Below are 19275 nucleotides of genomic sequence, written 5' to 3'. Positions count from 1 at the left end.
CTATATGAAGGACTGTGGGTTGTGCATTATACTATATGGAAGATATGGGCTGTGCATTATACTATATGAAGGACTGTGGGCTGTGCATTATACTATATGAAGGACTGTGGGCTGTGCATTATACTATATGAAGGACTGTGGGCTGTGCATTATACTATATGAAGGACTGTGGGCTGTGCATTATACTATATGAAGGACTGTGGGCTGTGCATTATACTATATGAAGGACTGTGGGCTGTGCATTATACTATATGAAGGACTGTGGGCTGTGCATTATACTATATGTAAGATATGGGCTGTGTATTATACTATATGAAGGACTGTGGGCTGTGCATTATATTATATGGAAGATATGGGCTGTGCATTATACTATATGAAGGACTGTGGGCTGTGCATTATACTATATGAAGGACTGTGGGCTGTGCATTATACTATATGAAGGACTGTGGGCTGTGCATTATACTATATGGAAGATATGGGCTGTGCATTATACTATATGGAAGATATGGGCTGTGCATTATATTATATGGAAGATATGGGCTGTGCATTATACTATATGTAAGATATGGGCTGTGCATTATACTATATGTAAGATATGGGCTGTGCATTATACTATATGAAGGACTGTGGGCTGTGCATTATATTATATGAAGGACTGTGGGCTGTGCATTATACTATATGGAAGATATGGGCTGTGCATTATACTATATGAAGGACTGTGGGCTGTGTGTATTATATTATATGGAAGATATGGGCTGTGCATTATACTATATGAAGGACTGTGGGCTGTGCATTACACTATATGTAAGATATGGGCTGTGCATTATATTATATGAAGGACTGTGGGCTGTGCATTATACTATATGAAGGACTGTGGGCTGTGCATTATACTATATGGAAGATATGGGCTGTGCATTATACTATATGGAAGATATGGGCTGTGCATTATATTATATGGAAGATATGGGCTGTGCATTATACTATATGTAAGATATGGGCTGTGCATTATACTATATGTAAGATATGGGCTGTGCATTATACTATATGGAAGATATGGGCTGTGCATTATATTATTTGGAAGATATGGGCTGTGCATTATACTATATGAAGGACTGTGGGCTGTGCATTATATTATATGAAGGACTGTGGGCTGTGCATTATACTATATGAAGGACTGTGGGCTGTGCATTATACTATATGAAGGACTGTGGGCTGTGCATTATATTATATGAAGGACTGTGGGCTGTGCATTATACTATATGGAAGATATGGGCTGTGCGTTATACTATATGGAAGATATGGGCTGTGCATTATATTATATGGAAGATATGGGCTGTGCATTATACTATATGTAAGATATGGGCTGTGCATTATACTATATGTAAGATATGGGCTGTGCATTATACTATATGAAGGACTGTGGGCTGTGCATTATATTATATGAAGGACTGTGGGCTGTGCATTATACTATATGAAGGACTGTGGGCTGTGCATTATATTATATGAAGGACTGTGGGCTGTGCATTATACTATATGAAGGACTGTGGGCTGTGCATTATATGGAAGATATGGGCTGTGCATTATATTATATGGAAGATATGGGCTGTGCATTATACTATATGGAAGATATGGGCTGTGCATTATACTATATGAAGGACTGTGGGCTGTGCATTATACTATATGTAAGATATGGGCTGTGCATTATACTATATGAAGGACTGTGGGCTGTGCATTATATTATATGAAGGACTGTGGGCTGTGCATTATATTATATGAAGGACTGTGGGCTGTGCATTATACTATATGAAGGACTGTGGGCTGTGTATTATATTATATGAAGGACTGTGGGCTGTGCATTATACTATATGAAGGACTGTGGGCTGTGCATTATATTATATGAAGGACTGTGGGCTGTGCATTATACTATATGAAGGACTGTGGGCTGTGCATTATCCTATATGAAGGACTGTGGGCTGTGCATTATCCTATATGAAGGACTGTGGGCTGTGCATTATCCTATATGAAGGACTGTGGGCTGTGCATTATACTATATGAAGGACTGTGGGCTGTGCATTATACTATATGAAGGACTGTGGGCTGTGCATTATACTATATGTAAGATATGGGCTGTGCATTATACTATATGAAGGACTGTGGGCTGTGCATTATACTATATGTAAGATATGGGCTGTGCATTATATTATATGAAGGACTGTGGGCTGTGCATTATATTATATGGAAGATATGGGCTGTGCATTATACTATATGAAGGACTGTGGGCTGTGCATTATACTATATGTAAGATATGGGCTGTGCATTATACTATATGAAGGACTGTGGGCTGTGCATTATACTATATGTAAGATATGGGCTGTGCATTATATTATATGAAGGACTGTGGGCTGTGCATTATATTATATGGAAGATATGGGCTGTGCATTATACTATATGAAGGACTGTGGGCTGTGCATTATATTATTTGGAAGATATGGGCTGTGCATTATACTATATGAAGGACTGTGGGCTGTGCATTATACTATATGAAGGACTGTGGGTTGTGCATTATACTATATGGAAGATATGGGCTGTGCATTATACTATATGAAGGACTGTTGGCTGTGCATTATACTATGTGTAAGATATGGGCTGTGCATTATATTATATGAAGGACTGTGGGCTGTGCATTATATTATATGGAAGATATGGGCTGTGCATTATACTATATGAAGGACTGTGGGCTGTGCATTATATTATATGGAAGATATGGGCTGTGCATTATACTATATGAAGGACTGTGGGCTGTGAATTATACTATATGAAGAACTGTGGGCTGTGCATTATACTATATGAAGGACTGTGGGTTGTGCATTATACTATATGGAAGATATGGGCTGTGCATTATACTATATGAAGGACTGTGGGCTGTGCATTATACTATATGAAGGACTGTGGGCTGTGCATTATACTATATGAAGGACTGTGGGCTGTGCATTATACTATATGAAGGACTGTGGGCTGTGCATTATACTATATGAAGGACTGTGGGCTGTGCATTATACTATATGAAGGACTGTGGGCTGTGCATTATACTATATGAAGGACTGTGGGCTGTGCATTATACTATATGTAAGATATGGGCTGTGTATTATACTATATGAAGGACTGTGGGCTGTGCATTATATTATATGGAAGATATGGGCTGTGCATTATACTATATGAAGGACTGTGGGCTGTGCATTATACTATATGAAGGACTGTGGGCTGTGCATTATACTATATGAAGGACTGTGGGCTGTGCATTATACTATATGGAAGATATGGGCTGTGCATTATACTATATGGAAGATATGGGCTGTGCATTATATTATATGGAAGATATGGGCTGTGCATTATACTATATGTAAGATATGGGCTGTGCATTATACTATATGTAAGATATGGGCTGTGCATTATACTATATGAAGGACTGTGGGCTGTGCATTATATTATATGAAGGACTGTGGGCTGTGCATTATACTATATGGAAGATATGGGCTGTGCATTATACTATATGAAGGACTGTGGGCTGTGTGTATTATATTATATGGAAGATATGGGCTGTGCATTATACTATATGAAGGACTGTGGGCTGTGCATTACACTATATGTAAGATATGGGCTGTGCATTATATTATATGAAGGACTGTGGGCTGTGCATTATACTATATGAAGGACTGTGGGCTGTGCATTATACTATATGGAAGATATGGGCTGTGCATTATACTATATGGAAGATATGGGCTGTGCATTATATTATATGGAAGATATGGGCTGTGCATTATACTATATGTAAGATATGGGCTGTGCATTATACTATATGTAAGATATGGGCTGTGCATTATACTATATGAAGGACTGTGGGCTGTGCATTATATTATATGAAGGACTGTGGGCTGTGCATTATACTATATGAAGGACTGTGGGCTGTGCATTATATTATATGAAGGACTGTGGGCTGTGCATTATACTATATGAAGGACTGTGGGCTGTGCATTATACTATATGAAGGACTGTGGGCTGTGCATTATATTATATGAAGGACTGTGGGCTGTGCATTATACTATATGGAAGATATGGGCTGTGCGTTATACTATATGGAAGATATGGGCTGTGCATTATATTATATGGAAGATATGGGCTGTGCATTATACTATATGTAAGATATGGGCTGTGCATTATACTATATGTAAGATATGGGCTGTGCATTATACTATATGAAGGACTGTGGGCTGTGCATTATATTATATGAAGGACTGTGGGCTGTGCATTATACTATATGAAGGACTGTGGGCTGTGCATTATATTATATGAAGGACTGTGGGCTGTGCATTATACTATATGAAGGACTGTGGGCTGTGCATTATATGGAAGATATGGGCTGTGCATTATATTATATGGAAGATATGGGCTGTGCATTATACTATATGGAAGATATGGGCTGTGCATTATACTATATGAAGGACTGTGGGCTGTGCATTATACTATATGTAAGATATGGGCTGTGCATTATACTATATGAAGGACTGTGGGCTGTGCATTATATTATATGAAGGACTGTGGGCTGTGCATTATATTATATGAAGGACTGTGGGCTGTGCATTATACTATATGAAGGACTGTGGGCTGTGTATTATATTATATGAAGGACTGTGGGCTGTGCATTATACTATATGAAGGACTGTGGGCTGTGCATTATATTATATGAAGGACTGTGGGCTGTGCATTATACTATATGAAGGACTGTGGGCTGTGCATTATCCTATATGAAGGACTGTGGGCTGTGCATTATCCTATATGAAGGACTGTGGGCTGTGCATTATCCTATATGAAGGACTGTGGGCTGTGCATTATCCTATATGAAGGACTGTGGGCTGTGCATTATACTATATGAAGGACTGTGGGCTGTGCATTATACTATATGAAGGACTGTGGGCTGTGCATTATACTATATGAAGGACTGTGGGCTGTGCATTATACTATATGAAGGACTGTGGGCTGTGCATTATATTATATGAAGGACTGTGGGCTGTGCATTATATTATATGAAGGACTGTGGGCTGTGCATTATACTATATGAAGGACTGTGGGCTGTGCATTATATTATATGAAGGACTGTGGGCTGTGTATTGTATTATATGGAGGGGAAAGACCAATGCATATGGGATTTAAAGTAACAATTTTAATGATATCAAACCAAAACAAAGTAAAACCATTTACAAACATGGGAAGAAGAATGTTCCTCCCTGAGATAAACGTGACAGTAAATGTTCGCTGCAGATGCCAGAAACGTCTGAAGAGAAATAATAGACAAAACGTACGGAAATCACTGAGGCACAAAATGGACAAAAATCAACATCGGGCGTCCAGAGTCGGTATCGAGACCAAAAACGATGGAAAGCGCCTTGTAGAGCAGCCGGTGCAGCCGGAGCACGTGTGAGACGGGGTAATAAGACGGGGCCGTACCTCAGGGGCGGACACTGACAGCTCGGGACCCCGCTGCACCGGCTGCCTCGCGGTACGTCCGCCCCTGGGACCTGACATCAGTGCTATTCACAAGGGGCTGCAGCGGGGAGAGCACAGAACACGTCAGGATCCGCCATGTGTCACCGTCCGCACAGATCCGCGGTCACACCGAAACGGACGACATTTCAGCAAGTAAACGGCGCAGTCCGTCCTGTGCTCATCTACAGCGCCATCTGGTGGCTGATCAGCGCCGCATCAGCTCAACCTGCTCTGCTCGTTTTCGTCTTAGTAACTGATGACGCGTCAACCGGCTAAAATATTATTGGTTCCCAGTCAAAATACAATTCTGGGAGCCGGCTGCTTTGCCCCAATCGTAGCACTTTGGAAGATACCAACTTTTTATAGACCTCAGGGGGAGCTGAGGAGAATAACTTCTTAGTGACTGTAAAATTGCAGCTATTTAATGAAGCGATGGGTGAAATATAGACGCGGCTGCGATCAGTGACGGGACAGAGTGGGAGCAGGTTGTGTAGTTCCCCCCCCCCCGCTCGAAGGATGGTGACTCCTCCTCCGCCCTCCGAAGCCGGAAGTGGCGGGCAGTGTTGTGAGAGAGGAGCAGAGAGACAGGTGGGTGATTGTCTGCTGTGTATGCTGCCCCCTGCTGGTCGCATCACCGCAGTGCAGGCTGTTATGGGCTCATCAGGGGCCCCTGTGCCGCTCTCCGTGGTGGGGCCCAAAATGCTGAGTCCTGGGGTCTGTGCCCGACCCTCACACCCGGTCTGTGAGCTGAGTAACCAGGGGCCCCGATACCGTCACTATGTGGCCCCGATACCGTCACTATGTGGCCCCGATACCGTCACTATGTGGCCCCGATACCGTCACTATGTGGCCCCGATACCGTCACTATGTGGCCCTTACACCTGATATATAGGAGCTGAGTACAGGCGGCTGCTGGGGCCCCTGATACCATCACTATGTGGCCCTTACACCTGATATATAGGAGCTGAGTACAGGCGGCTGCTGGGGCCCCTGATACCATCACTATGTGGCCCTTACACCTGATATATAGGAGCTGAGTACAGGCTGCTGGGGCCCCTGATACCGTCACTATGTGGCCCTTACACCTGATATATAGGAGCTGAGTACAGGCGGCTGCTGGGGCCCCTGATACCATCACTATGTGGCCCTTACACCTGATATATAGGAGCTGAGTGCAGGCTGCTGCTGGGGCCACTGATACCGTCACTATGTGGCCCTTACACCTGATATATAGGAGCTGAGTACAGGCGGCTGGGGCCCTGATACCGTCACTATGTGGCTCTTACATCTGATGTATAGGAGCTGAGTACAGGCTGCTGCTGGGGCCCCTGATACCATCACTATGTGGCCCTTACACCTGATATATAGGAGCTGAGTACAGGCGGCTGCTGGGGCCCCTGATACCGTCACTATGTGGCCCTTACATCTGATATATAGGAGCTGAGTACAGGCTGCTGCTGGGGCCCCTGATACCATCACTATGTGGCCCTTACACCTGATATATAGGAGCTGAGTACAGGCTGCTGGGGCCCCTGATACCGTCACTATGTGGCCCTTACACCTGATATATAGGAGCTGAGTACAGGCGGCTGCTGGGGCCCCTGATACCATCACTATGTGGCCCTTACACCTGATATATAGGAGCTGAGTACACGCGGCTGCTGGGGCCCCTGATACCATCACTATGTGGCCCTTACACCTGATATATAGGAGCTGAGTACAGGCTGCTGCTGGGGCCCCTGATACCATCACTATGTGGCCCTTACACCTGATATATAGGAGCTGAGTACAGGCGGCTGCTGGGGCTCCTGATACCGTCACTATGTGGCCCTTACATCTGATATATAGGAGCTGAGTACAGGCGGCTGCTGGGGCCCCTGATACCGTCACTATGTGGCCCTTACATCTGATATATAGGAGCTGAGTACAGGCGGCTGCTGGGGCCCCTGATACCATCACTATGTGGCCCTTACATCTGATATATAGGAGCTGAGTACAGGCGGCTGCTGGGGCCCCTGATACCATCACTATGTGGCCCTTACATCTGATATATAGGAGCTGAGTACAGGCTGCTGGGGCCCCGATACTGTCACTATGTGGCCCTTACACCTGATATATAGGAGCTGAGTACAGGCGGCTGCTGGGGCCCCTGATACCATCACTATGTGGCCCTTACATCTGATATATAGGAGCTGAGTACGGGCTGCTGGGGCCCTGATACCGTCACTATGTGGCCCTTACACCTGATATATAGGAGCTGAGTACAGGCGGCTGGGGCCCTGATACCGTCACTATGTGGCCCTTACATCTGATATATAGGAGCTGAGTACAGGCTGCTGCTGGGGCCCCTGATACCATCACTATGTGGCCCTTACACCTGATATATAGGAGCTGAGTACAGGCTGCTGGGGCCCCTGATACCGTCACTATGTGGCCCTTACACCTGATATATAGGAGCTGAGTACAGGCGGCTGCTGGGGCCCCTGATACCATCACTATGTGGCCCTTACACCTGATATATAGGAGCTGAGTACACGCGGCTGCTGGGGCCCCTGATACCATCACTATGTGGCCCTTACACCTGATATATAGGAGCTGAGTACAGGCTGCTGCTGGGGCCCCTGATACCATCACTATGTGGCCCTTACACCTGATATATAGGAGCTGAGTACAGGCGGCTGCTGGGGCTCCTGATACCGTCACTATGTGGCCCTTACATCTGATATATAGGAGCTGAGTACAGGCGGCTGCTGGGGCCCCTGATACCGTCACTATGTGGCCCTTACATCTGATATATAGGAGCTGAGTACAGGCGGCTGCTGGGGCCCCTGATACCATCACTATGTGGCCCTTACATCTGATATATAGGAGCTGAGTACAGGCGGCTGCTGGGGCCCCTGATACCATCACTATGTGGCCCTTACATCTGATATATAGGAGCTGAGTACAGGCTGCTGGGGCCCCGATACTGTCACTATGTGGCCCTTACACCTGATATATAGGAGCTGAGTACAGGCGGCTGCTGGGGCCCCTGATACCATCACTATGTGGCCCTTACATCTGATATATAGGAGCTGAGTACGGGCTGCTGGGGCCCTGATACCGTCACTATGTGGCCCTTACACCTGATATATAGGAGCTGAGTACAGGCTGCTGGGGCCCCTGATACCATCACTATGTGGCCCTTACACCTGATATATAGGAGCTGAGTACAGGCGGCTGCTGGGGCCCCTGATACCATCACTATGTGGCCCTTACACCTGATATATAGGAGCTGAGTACAGGCGGCTGCTGGGGCCCCTGATACCATCACTATGTGGCCCTTACATCTGATATATAGGAGCTGAGTACAGGCGGCTGCTGGGGCCCCTGATACCATCACTATGTGGCCCTTACACCTGATATATAGGAGCTGAGTACAGGCTGCTGCTGGGGCCACTGATACCGTCACTATGTGGCCCTTACACCTGATATATAGGAGCTGAGTACAGGCGGCTGCTGGGGCCCCTGATACCATCACTATGTGGCCCTTACACCTGATATATAGGAGCTGAGTACAGACGGCTGCTGGGGCCCCGATACTGTCACTATGTGGCCCTTACACCTGATATATAGGAGCTGAGTACAGGCGGCTGCTGGGGCTCCTGATACCGTCACTATGTGGCCCTTACACCTGATATATAGGAGCTGAGTACAGGCGGCTGCTGGGGCCCCTGATACCATCACTATGTGGCCCTTACACCTGATATATAGGAGCTGAGTACAGGCGGCTGCTGGGGCTCCTGATACCGTCACTATGTGGCCCTTACATCTGATATATAGGAGCTGAGTACAGGCGGCTGCTGGGGCCCCTGATACCGTCACTATGTGGCCCTTACATCTGATATATAGGAGCTGAGTACAGGCGGCTGCTGGGGCCCCTGATACCATCACTATGTGGCCCTTACATCTGATATATAGGAGCTGAGTACAGGCGGCTGCTGGGGCCCCTGATACCATCACTATGTGGCCCTTACATCTGATATATAGGAGCTGAGTACAGGCTGCTGGGGCCCCGATACTGTCACTATGTGGCCCTTACACCTGATATATAGGAGCTGAGTACAGGCGGCTGCTGGGGCCCCTGATACCATCACTATGTGGCCCTTACATCTGATATATAGGAGCTGAGTACGGGCTGCTGGGGCCCTGATACCGTCACTATGTGGCCCTTACACCTGATATATAGGAGCTGAGTACAGGCTGCTGGGGCCCCTGATACCATCACTATGTGGCCCTTACACCTGATATATAGGAGCTGAGTACAGGCTGCTGGGGCCCCTGATACCGTCACTATGTGGCCCTTACACCTGATATATAGGAGCTGATTACAGGCGGCTGCTGGAGCCCCTGATACCGTCACTATGTGGCCCTTACACCTGATATATAGGAGCTGAGTGCAGGCGGCTGCTGGGGCCCCTGATACCGTCACTATGTGGCCCTTACACCTGATATATAGGAGCTGAGTACAGGCGGCTGCTGGGGCCCCTGATACCGTCACTATGTGGCCCTTACACCTGATATATAGGAGCTGAGTACAGGCTACTGGGGCCCCTGATACCGTCACTATGTGGCCCTTACACCTGATATATAGGAGCTGATTACAGGCGGCTGCTGGGGCCCCTGATACCGTCACTATGTGGCCCTTACACCTGATATATAGGAGCTGAGTACAGGCGGCTGCTGGGGCCCCTGATACCATCACTATGTGGCCCTTACATCTGATATATAGGAGCTGAGTACAGGCGGCGGCTGGGGCCCCTGATACCGTCACTATGTGGCCCTTACACCTGATATATAGGAGCTGAGTACAGGCGGCTGCTGGGGCCCCTGATACCATCACTATGTGGCCCTTACACCTGATATATAGGAGCTGAGTACAGGCGGCTGGGGCCCTGATACCGTCACTATGTGGCCCTTACACCTGATATATAGGAGCTGAGTACAGGCGGCTGCTGGGGCTCCTGATACCATCACTATGTGGCCCTTACACCTGATATATAGGAGCTGAGTACACGCTGCTGGGGCCCCTGATACCATCACTATGTGGCCCTTACACCTGATATATAGGAGCTGAGTACAGGCGGCTGCTGGGGCCCCTGATACCGTCACTATGTGGCCCTTACACCTGATATATAGGAGCTGAGTGCAGGCGGCTGCTGGGGCCCCTGATACCGTCACTATGTGGCCCTTACACCTGATATATTGGAGCTGAGTACAGGCGGCTGCTGGGGCCCCTGATACCGTCACTATGTGGCCCTTACACCTGATATATAGGAGCTGAGTACAGGCTGCTGCTGGGGCCCCTGATACCGTCACTATGTGGCCCTTACATCTTATATATAGGAGCTGAGTACAGGCTGCTGGAGCCCTGATACCATCACTATGTGGCCCTTACACCTGATATATAGGAGCTGAGTACAGGCGGCTGCTGGGGCCCCTGATACCGTCACTATGTGGCCCTTACACCTGATATATAGGAGCTGAGTACAGGCTACTGGGGCCCCTGATACCGTCACTATGTGGCCCTTACACCTGATATATAGGAGCTGATTACAGGCGGCTGCTGGGGCCCCTGATACCGTCACTATGTGGCCCTTACACCTGATATATAGGAGCTGAGTACAGGCGGCTGCTGGGGCCCCTGATACCATCACTATGTGGCCCTTACATCTGATATATAGGAGCTGAGTACAGGCGGCGGCTGGGGCCCCTGATACCGTCACTATGTGGCCCTTACACCTGATATATAGGAGCTGAGTACAGGCGGCTGCTGGGGCCCCTGATACCATCACTATGTGGCCCTTACACCTGATATATAGGAGCTGAGTACAGGCGGCTGGGGCCCTGATACCGTCACTATGTGGCCCTTACACCTGATATATAGGAGCTGAGTACAGGCGGCTGCTGGGGCTCCTGATACCATCACTATGTGGCCCTTACACCTGATATATAGGAGCTGAGTACACGCTGCTGGGGCCCCTGATACCATCACTATGTGGCCCTTACACCTGATATATAGGAGCTGAGTACAGGCGGCTGCTGGGGCCCCTGATACCGTCACTATGTGGCCCTTACACCTGATATATAGGAGCTGAGTGCAGGCGGCTGCTGGGGCCCCTGATACCGTCACTATGTGGCCCTTACACCTGATATATAGGAGCTGAGTACAGGCGGCTGCTGGGGCCCCTGATACCGTCACTATGTGGCCCTTACACCTGATATATAGGAGCTGAGTACAGGCTGCTGCTGGGGCCCCTGATACCGTCACTATGTGGCCCTTACATCTTATATATAGGAGCTGAGTACAGGCTGCTGGAGCCCTGATACCATCACTATGTGGCCCTTACACCTGATATATAGGAGCTGAGTACAGGCGGCTGCTGGGGCTCCTGATACCGTCACTATGTGGCCCTTACATCTTATATATAGGAGCTGAGTACAGGCTGCTGGAGCCCTGATACCATCACTATGTGGCCCTTACACCTGATATATAGGAGCTGAGTACAGGTGGCTGCTGGGGCCCCTGATACCGTCACTATGTGGCCCTTACACCTGATATATAGGAGCTGAGTACAGGCGGCTGCTGGGGCCCCTGATACCATCACTATGTGGCCCTTACACCTGATATATAGGAGCTGAGTACAGGCTGCTGGGGCCCCTGATACCATCACTATGTGGCCCTTACACCTGATATATAGGAGCTGAGTACAGGCGGCTGCTGGGGCCCCTGATACCGTCACTATGTGGCCCTTACACCTGATATATAGGAGCTGAGTACAGGCTGCTGGGGCCCTGATACCGTCACTATGTGGCCCTTACACCTGATATATAGGAGCTGAGTACAGGCGGCTGCTGGGGCCCCTGATACCATCACTATGTGGCCCTTACACCTGATATATAGGAGCTGAGTACACGCTGCTGGGGCCCCTGATACCATCACTATGTGGCCCTTACACCTGATATATAGGAGCTGAGTACAGGCGGCTGCTGGGGCCCCTGATACCGTCACTATGTGGCCCTTACACCTGATATATAGGAGCTGAGTACAGGCGGCTGCTGGGGCCCCTGATACCGTCACTATGTGGCCCTTACACCTGATATATAGGAGCTGAGTACAGACGGCTGCTGGGGCCCCTGATACCGTCACTATGTGGCCCTTACACCTGATATATAGGAGCTAAGTACAGGCGGCTGCTGGGGCCCCTGATACCGTCACTATGTGGCCCTTACACCTGATATATAGGAGCTGAGTACAGGCGGCTGCTGGGGCTCCTGATACCGTCACTATGTGGCCCTTACACCTGATATATAGGAGCTGAGTACAGGCGGCTGCTGGGGCCCCTGATACCGTCACTATGTGGCCCTTACACCTGATATATAGGAGCTGAGTACAGACGGCTGCTGGGGCCCCTGATACCGTCACTATGTGGCCCTTACACCTGATATATAGGAGCTGAGTACAGACGGCTGCTGGGGCCCCTGATACCGTCACTATGTGGCCCTTACACCTGATATATAGGAGCTGAGTACAGGCGGCTGCTGGGGCCCCTGATACCATCACTATGTGGCCCTTACACCTGATATATAGGAGCTGAGTACAGGCGGCTGCTGGGGCCCCTGATACCGTCACTATGTGGCCCTTACACCTGATATATAGGAGCTGAGTACAGACGGCTGCTGGGGCCCCTGATACCGTCACTATGTGGCCCTTACACCTGATATATAGGAGCTAAGTACAGGCGGCTGCTGGGGCCCCTGATACCATCACTATGTGGCCCTTACACCTGATATATAGGAGCTGAGTACAGGCTGCTGGGGCCCCTGATACCGTCACTATGTGGCCCTTACACCTGATATATAGGAGCTGAGTACAGGCTGCTGCTGGGGCCCCTGATACCGTCACTATGTGGCCCTTACACCTGATATATAGGAGCTGAGTGCAGGCGGCTGCTGGGGCCCCTGATACCGTCACTATGTGGCCCTTACATCTGATATATAGGAGCTGAGTGCAGGCTACTGGGGCCCCTGATACCATCACTATGTGGCCCTCACACCTGATATATAGGAGCTGAGTACAGGCTGCTGGGGCCCCTGATACCATCACTATGTGGCCCTTACACCTGATATATAGGAGCTGAGTACAGGCGGCTGCTGGGGCCCCTGATACCGTCACTATGTGGCCCTTACACCTGATATATAGGAGCTGAGTGCAGGCGGCTGCTGGGGCCCCTGATACCGTCACTATGTGGCCCTTTACATCTTATATATAGGAGCTGAGTACAGGCTGCTGGGGCCCCTGATACCGTCACTATGTGGCCCTTACACCTGATATATAGGAGCTGAGTACAGGCGGCTGCTGGGGCCCCTGATACCGTCACTATGTGGCCCTTACACCTGATATATAGGAGCTGAGTACAGGCGGCTGCTGGGGCCCCTGATACCGTCACTATGTGGCCCTTACACCTGATATATAGGAGCTGAGTACAGGCGGCTGCTGGGGCCCCTGATACCATCACTATGTGGCCCTTACACCTGATATATAGGAGCTGAGTGCAGGCGGCTGCTGGGGCCCCTGATACCATCACTATGTGGCCCTTACACCTGATATATAGGAGCTGAGTACAGGCGGCTGCTGGGGCCCCTGATACCATCACTATGTGGCCCTTACACCTGATATATAGGAGCTGAGTACAGGCTGCTGCTGGGGCCCCTGATACCGTCACTATGTGGCCCTTACACCTGATATATAGGAGCTGAGTACAGGCTGCTGCTGGGGCCCCTGATACCGTCACTATGTGGCCCTTACACCTGATATATAGGAGCTGAGTACAGGCGGCTGCTGGGGCCCCTGATACCATCACTATGTGGCCCTTACACCTGATATATAGGAGCTGAGTACAGGCGGCTGCTGGGGCCCCTGATATCGTCACTATGTGGCCCTCACACCTGATATATAGGAGCTGAGTACAGGCGGCTGCTGGGGCTCCTGATAGCGTCACTATGTGGCCCTTACACCTGATATATAGGAGCTGAGTACAGGCTGCTGGGGCCCCTGATACCATCACTATGTGGTCCTTACACCTGATATATAGGAGCTGAGTACAGGCGGCTGCTGGGGCCCCTGATACCGTCACTATGTGGCCCTTACACCTGATATATAGGAGCTGAGTACAGGCGGCTGCTGGGGCCCCTGATATCGTCACTATGTGGCCCTCACACCTGATATATAGGAGCTGAGTACAGGCGGCTGCTGGGGCCCCTGATACTGTCACTATGTGGCCCTTACACCTGATATAAAGGAGCTGAGTACACGCGGCTGCTGGGGCCCCTGATACCGTCACTATGTGGCCCTCACACCTGACATATAGGAGCTGAGTGCAGGCGGCTGCTGGGGCCCCTGATACTGTCACTATGTGGCCCTTACACCTGATATAAAGGAGCTGAGTACACGCGGCTGCTGGGGCCCCTGATACCGTCACTATGTGGCCCTCACACCTGACATATAGGAGCTGAGTACAGACGGCTGCTGGGGCCCCTGATACCGTCACTATGTGGCCCTTACACCTGACATATAGGAGCTGAGTGCAGGCGGCTGCTGGGGCCCCTGATACCGTCACTATGTGGCCCTTACACCTGATATATAGGAGCTGAGTACAGGCTGCTGGGGCCCCTGATACCATCACTATGTGGCCCTTACACCTGATATATAGGAGCTGAGTACAGGCGGCTGCTGGGGCCCCTGATACCGTTACTATGTGGCCCTTACACCTGATATATAGGAGCTGAGTACAGGCGGCTGCTGGGGCCCTGATACCATCACTATGTGGCCCTTACATCTGATATATAGGAGCTGAGTACAGGCGGCTGCTGGGGCCCTGATACCATCACTATGTGGCCCTTACACCTGATATATAGGAGCTGAGTGCAGGCGGCTGCTGGGGCCCCTGATACCGTCACTATGTGGCCCTTACACCTGACATATAGGAGCTGAGTGCAGGCTGCTGGGGCCCCTGATACCGTCACTATGTGGCCCTTACACCTGATATATAGGAGCTGAGTACAGACGGCTGCTGGGGCCCCTGATACCGTCACTATGTGGCCCTTACACCTGATATATAGGAGCTGAGTACAGGCTGCTGCTGGGGCCCCTGATACCGTCACTATGTGGCCCTTACACCTGATATATAGGAGCTGAGTGCAGGCTGCTTGGGCCCCTGATACCGTCACTATGTGGCCCTTACACCTGATATATAGGATCTGAGTACAGGCTGCTGTTGGGGCCCCTGATACCGTCACTATGTGGCCCTTACACCTGATATATAGGAGCTGAGTGCAGGCGGCTGCTGGGGCCCCTGATACCGTCACTATGTGGCCCTTACACCTGATATATAGGAGCTGAGCACAGGCGGCTGCTGGGGCCCCTGATACCGTCACTATGTGGCTCTTACACCTGATATATAGGAGCTGAGTACAGGCTGCTGCTGGGGCCCCTGATACCGTCACTATGTGGCCCTTACACCTGATATATAGGAGCTGAGCACAGGCGGCTGCTGGGGCCCCTGATACCGTCACTATGTGGCTCTTACACCTGATATATAGGAGCTGAGTACAGGCTGCTGCTGGGCCCCTGATACCATCACTATGTGGCCCTCACACCTGATATATAGGAGCTGAGTACAGTTGGCTGCTGGGGCCCCTGATACCGTCACTATGTGGCTCTTACACCTGATATATAGGAGCTGAGTGCAGGCGGCTGCTGGGGCCCCTGATACCATCACTATGTGGCCCTTACACCTGATATATAGGAGCTGAGTACAGGCTGCTGGGGCCCCTGATATGTCACTATGTGGCCCTTACACCTGATATATAGGAGCTGAGTGCAGGCTGCTGGGGCCCCTGATACCGTCACTATGTGGCCCTTACACCTGATATATAGGAGCTGAGTACAGGCTGCTGCTGGAGCCCCTGATACCGTCACTATGTGGCCCTTACACCTGATATATAGGAGCTGAGCACAGGCGGCTGCTGGGGCCCCTGATACCGTCACTATGTGGCCCTCACACCTGATATATAGGAGCTGAGTACAGGCTGCTGCTGGAGCCCTGATACCGTCACTATGTGGCTCTTACACCTGATATAGAGGAGCTGAGTACAGGCGGCTGCTGGGGCCCTGATACCGTCACTATGTGGCCCTTACACCTGATATATAGGAGCTGAGTACAGGCGGCTGCTGGAGCCCTGATACCGTCACTATGTGGCTCTTACACCTGATATATAGGAGCTGAGTACAGGCTGCTGGGGCCCCTGATACCATCACTATGTGGCCCTTACACCTGATATATAGGAGCTGAGTACAGGCGGCTGCTGGGGCCCCTGATACCGTCACTATGTGGCCCTTACATCTGATATATAGGAGCTGAGTACAGGCTGCTGCTGGGGCCCCTGATACCATCACTATGTGGCCCTTACACCTGATATATAGGAGCTGAGTACAGGCGGCTGCTGGGGCCCCTGATACCGTCACTATGTGGCTCTTACACCTGATATATAGGAGCTGAGTACAGGCGGCTGCTGGGGCCCCTGATACCGTCACTATGTGGCCCTTACACCTGATATATAGGAGCTGAGTACAGGCTGCTGCTGGGGCCCCTGATACCGTCACTATGTGGCCCTTACACCTGACATATAGGAGCTGAGTACAGGCGGCTGCTGGGGCCCCTGATACTGTCACTATGTGGCTCTTACACCTGATATATAGGAGCTGAGTACAGGCTGCTGCTGGGGCCCCTGATACCGTCACTATGTGGCCCTTACATCTGATATATAGGAGCTGAGTACAGGCGGCTGCTGGGGCCCCTGATACCGTCACTATGTGGCCCTTACATCTGATATATAGGAGCTGAGTACAGGCTGCTGCTGGGGCCCCTGATACCGTCACTATGTGGCCCTTACATCTGATATATAGGAGCTGAGTACAGGCTGCTGGGGCCCCGATACTGTCACTATGTGGCCCTTACACCTGATATATAGGAGCTGAGTACAGGCGGCTGCTGGGGCCCCTGATACCATCACTATGTGGCCCTTACACCTGATATATAGGAGCTGAGTACAGGCGGCTGCTGGGGCCCCTGATACCGTCACTATGTGGCCCTTACACCTGATATATAGGAGCTGAGTGCAGGCGGCTGCTGGGGCCCCTGATACCATCACTATGTGGCCCTTACACCTGATATATAGGAGCTGAGTACAGGCGGCTGCTGGGGCCCTGATACCATCACTATGTGGCCCTTACACCTGATATATAGGAGCTGAGTACAGGCTACTGGGGCCCCTGATACCATCACTATGTGGCCCTTACACCTGATATATAGGAGCTGAGTACAGGCGGCTGCTGGGGCCCCTGATACCGTCACTATGTGGCTCTTACACCTGATATATAGGAGCTGAGTACAGGCTGCTGCTGGGGCCCCTGATACCATCACTATGTGGCCCTTACACCTGATATATAGGAGCTGAGTACAGGCGGCTGCTGGGGCCCCTGATACCGTCACTATGTGGCTCTTACACCTGATATATAGGAGCTGAGTACAGGCTGCTGCTGGGGCCCCTGATACCATCACTATGTGGCCCTTACACCTGATATATAGGAGCTGAGTACAGGCTGCTGGGGCCCCTGATACCGTCACTATGTGGCCCTTACATCTGATATATAGGAGCTGAGTACAGGCTGCTGCTGGGGCCCCTGATACCATCACTATGTGGCCCTTACATCTGATATATAGGAGCTGAGTACAGGCTGCTGCTGGGGCCCCTGATACCGTCACTATGTGGCTCTTACACCTGATATATAGGAGCTGAGTACAGGCTGCTGCTGGGGCCCCTGATACCGTCACTATGTGGCTCTTACACCTGATATATAGGAGCTGAGTACACGCGGCTGCTGGGGCCCCTGATACCGTCACTATGTGGCCCTTACACCTGATATATAGGAGCTGAGTACAGGCTGCTGCTGGGGCCCCTGATACCATCACTATGTGGCCCTTACACCTGATATATAGGAGCTGAGTACAGGCGGCTGCTGGGGCCCCTGATACCGTCACTATGTGGCTCTTACACCTGATATATAGGAGCTGAGTGCAGGCTGCTGCTGGGGCTCCTGATACCGTCACTATGTGGCCCTTACACCTGATATATAGGAGCTGAGTACAGGCTGCTGCTGGGGCCCCTGATACCATCACTATGTGGCCCTTAAACCTGATATATAGGAGCTGAGTACAGGCTGCTGCTGGGGCCCCTGATACCATCACTATGTGGCCCTTAAACCTGATATATAGGAGCTGAGTGCAGGCTGCTGCTGGGGCTCCTGATACCGTCACTATGTGGCCCTTAAACCTGATATATAGGAGCTGAGTACAGGCTGCTGCTGGGGCCCCTGATACCATCACTATGTGGCCCTTACACCTGATATATAGGAGCTGAGTACACGCGGCTGCTGGGGCCCCTGATACCGTCACTATGTGGCCCTTACACCTGATATATAGGAGCTGAGTACAGGCGGCTGCTGGGGCCCCTGATACCGTCACTATGTGGCTCTTACACCTGATATATAGGAGCTGAGTACACGCGGCTGCTGGGGCTCCTGATACCGTCACTATGTGGCCCTTACACCTGATATATAGGAGCTGAGTACAC

The 19275-nt window shown here is 50.4% G+C and overlaps 1 protein-coding gene across 1 annotated transcript in view; it reads left to right on the top strand.

Annotated features, from left to right (window-relative positions):
* Positions 1 to 5912: 5912 nt before the first annotated feature.
* TRAPPC9 (trafficking protein particle complex subunit 9) overlaps positions 5913 to 19275 on the top strand; it is a 645843-nt gene continuing 632480 nt past the window's right edge. The window contains exon 1 of the mRNA XM_069731953.1: positions 5913 to 6129. The gene's annotated coding sequence lies outside the window, so the exon portion shown is untranslated. The remainder of the gene's footprint in view (positions 6130 to 19275) is intronic.

Source organism: Ranitomeya imitator, chromosome 6 (assembly GCF_032444005.1).
Source record: "Ranitomeya imitator isolate aRanImi1 chromosome 6, aRanImi1.pri, whole genome shotgun sequence".
NCBI classification, from domain to species: Eukaryota; Metazoa; Chordata; class Amphibia; order Anura; family Dendrobatidae; genus Ranitomeya; species Ranitomeya imitator.
Note: the sequence above shows the minus strand (reverse complement) of the source record. Positions and strands in the feature narration are given on the sequence as shown.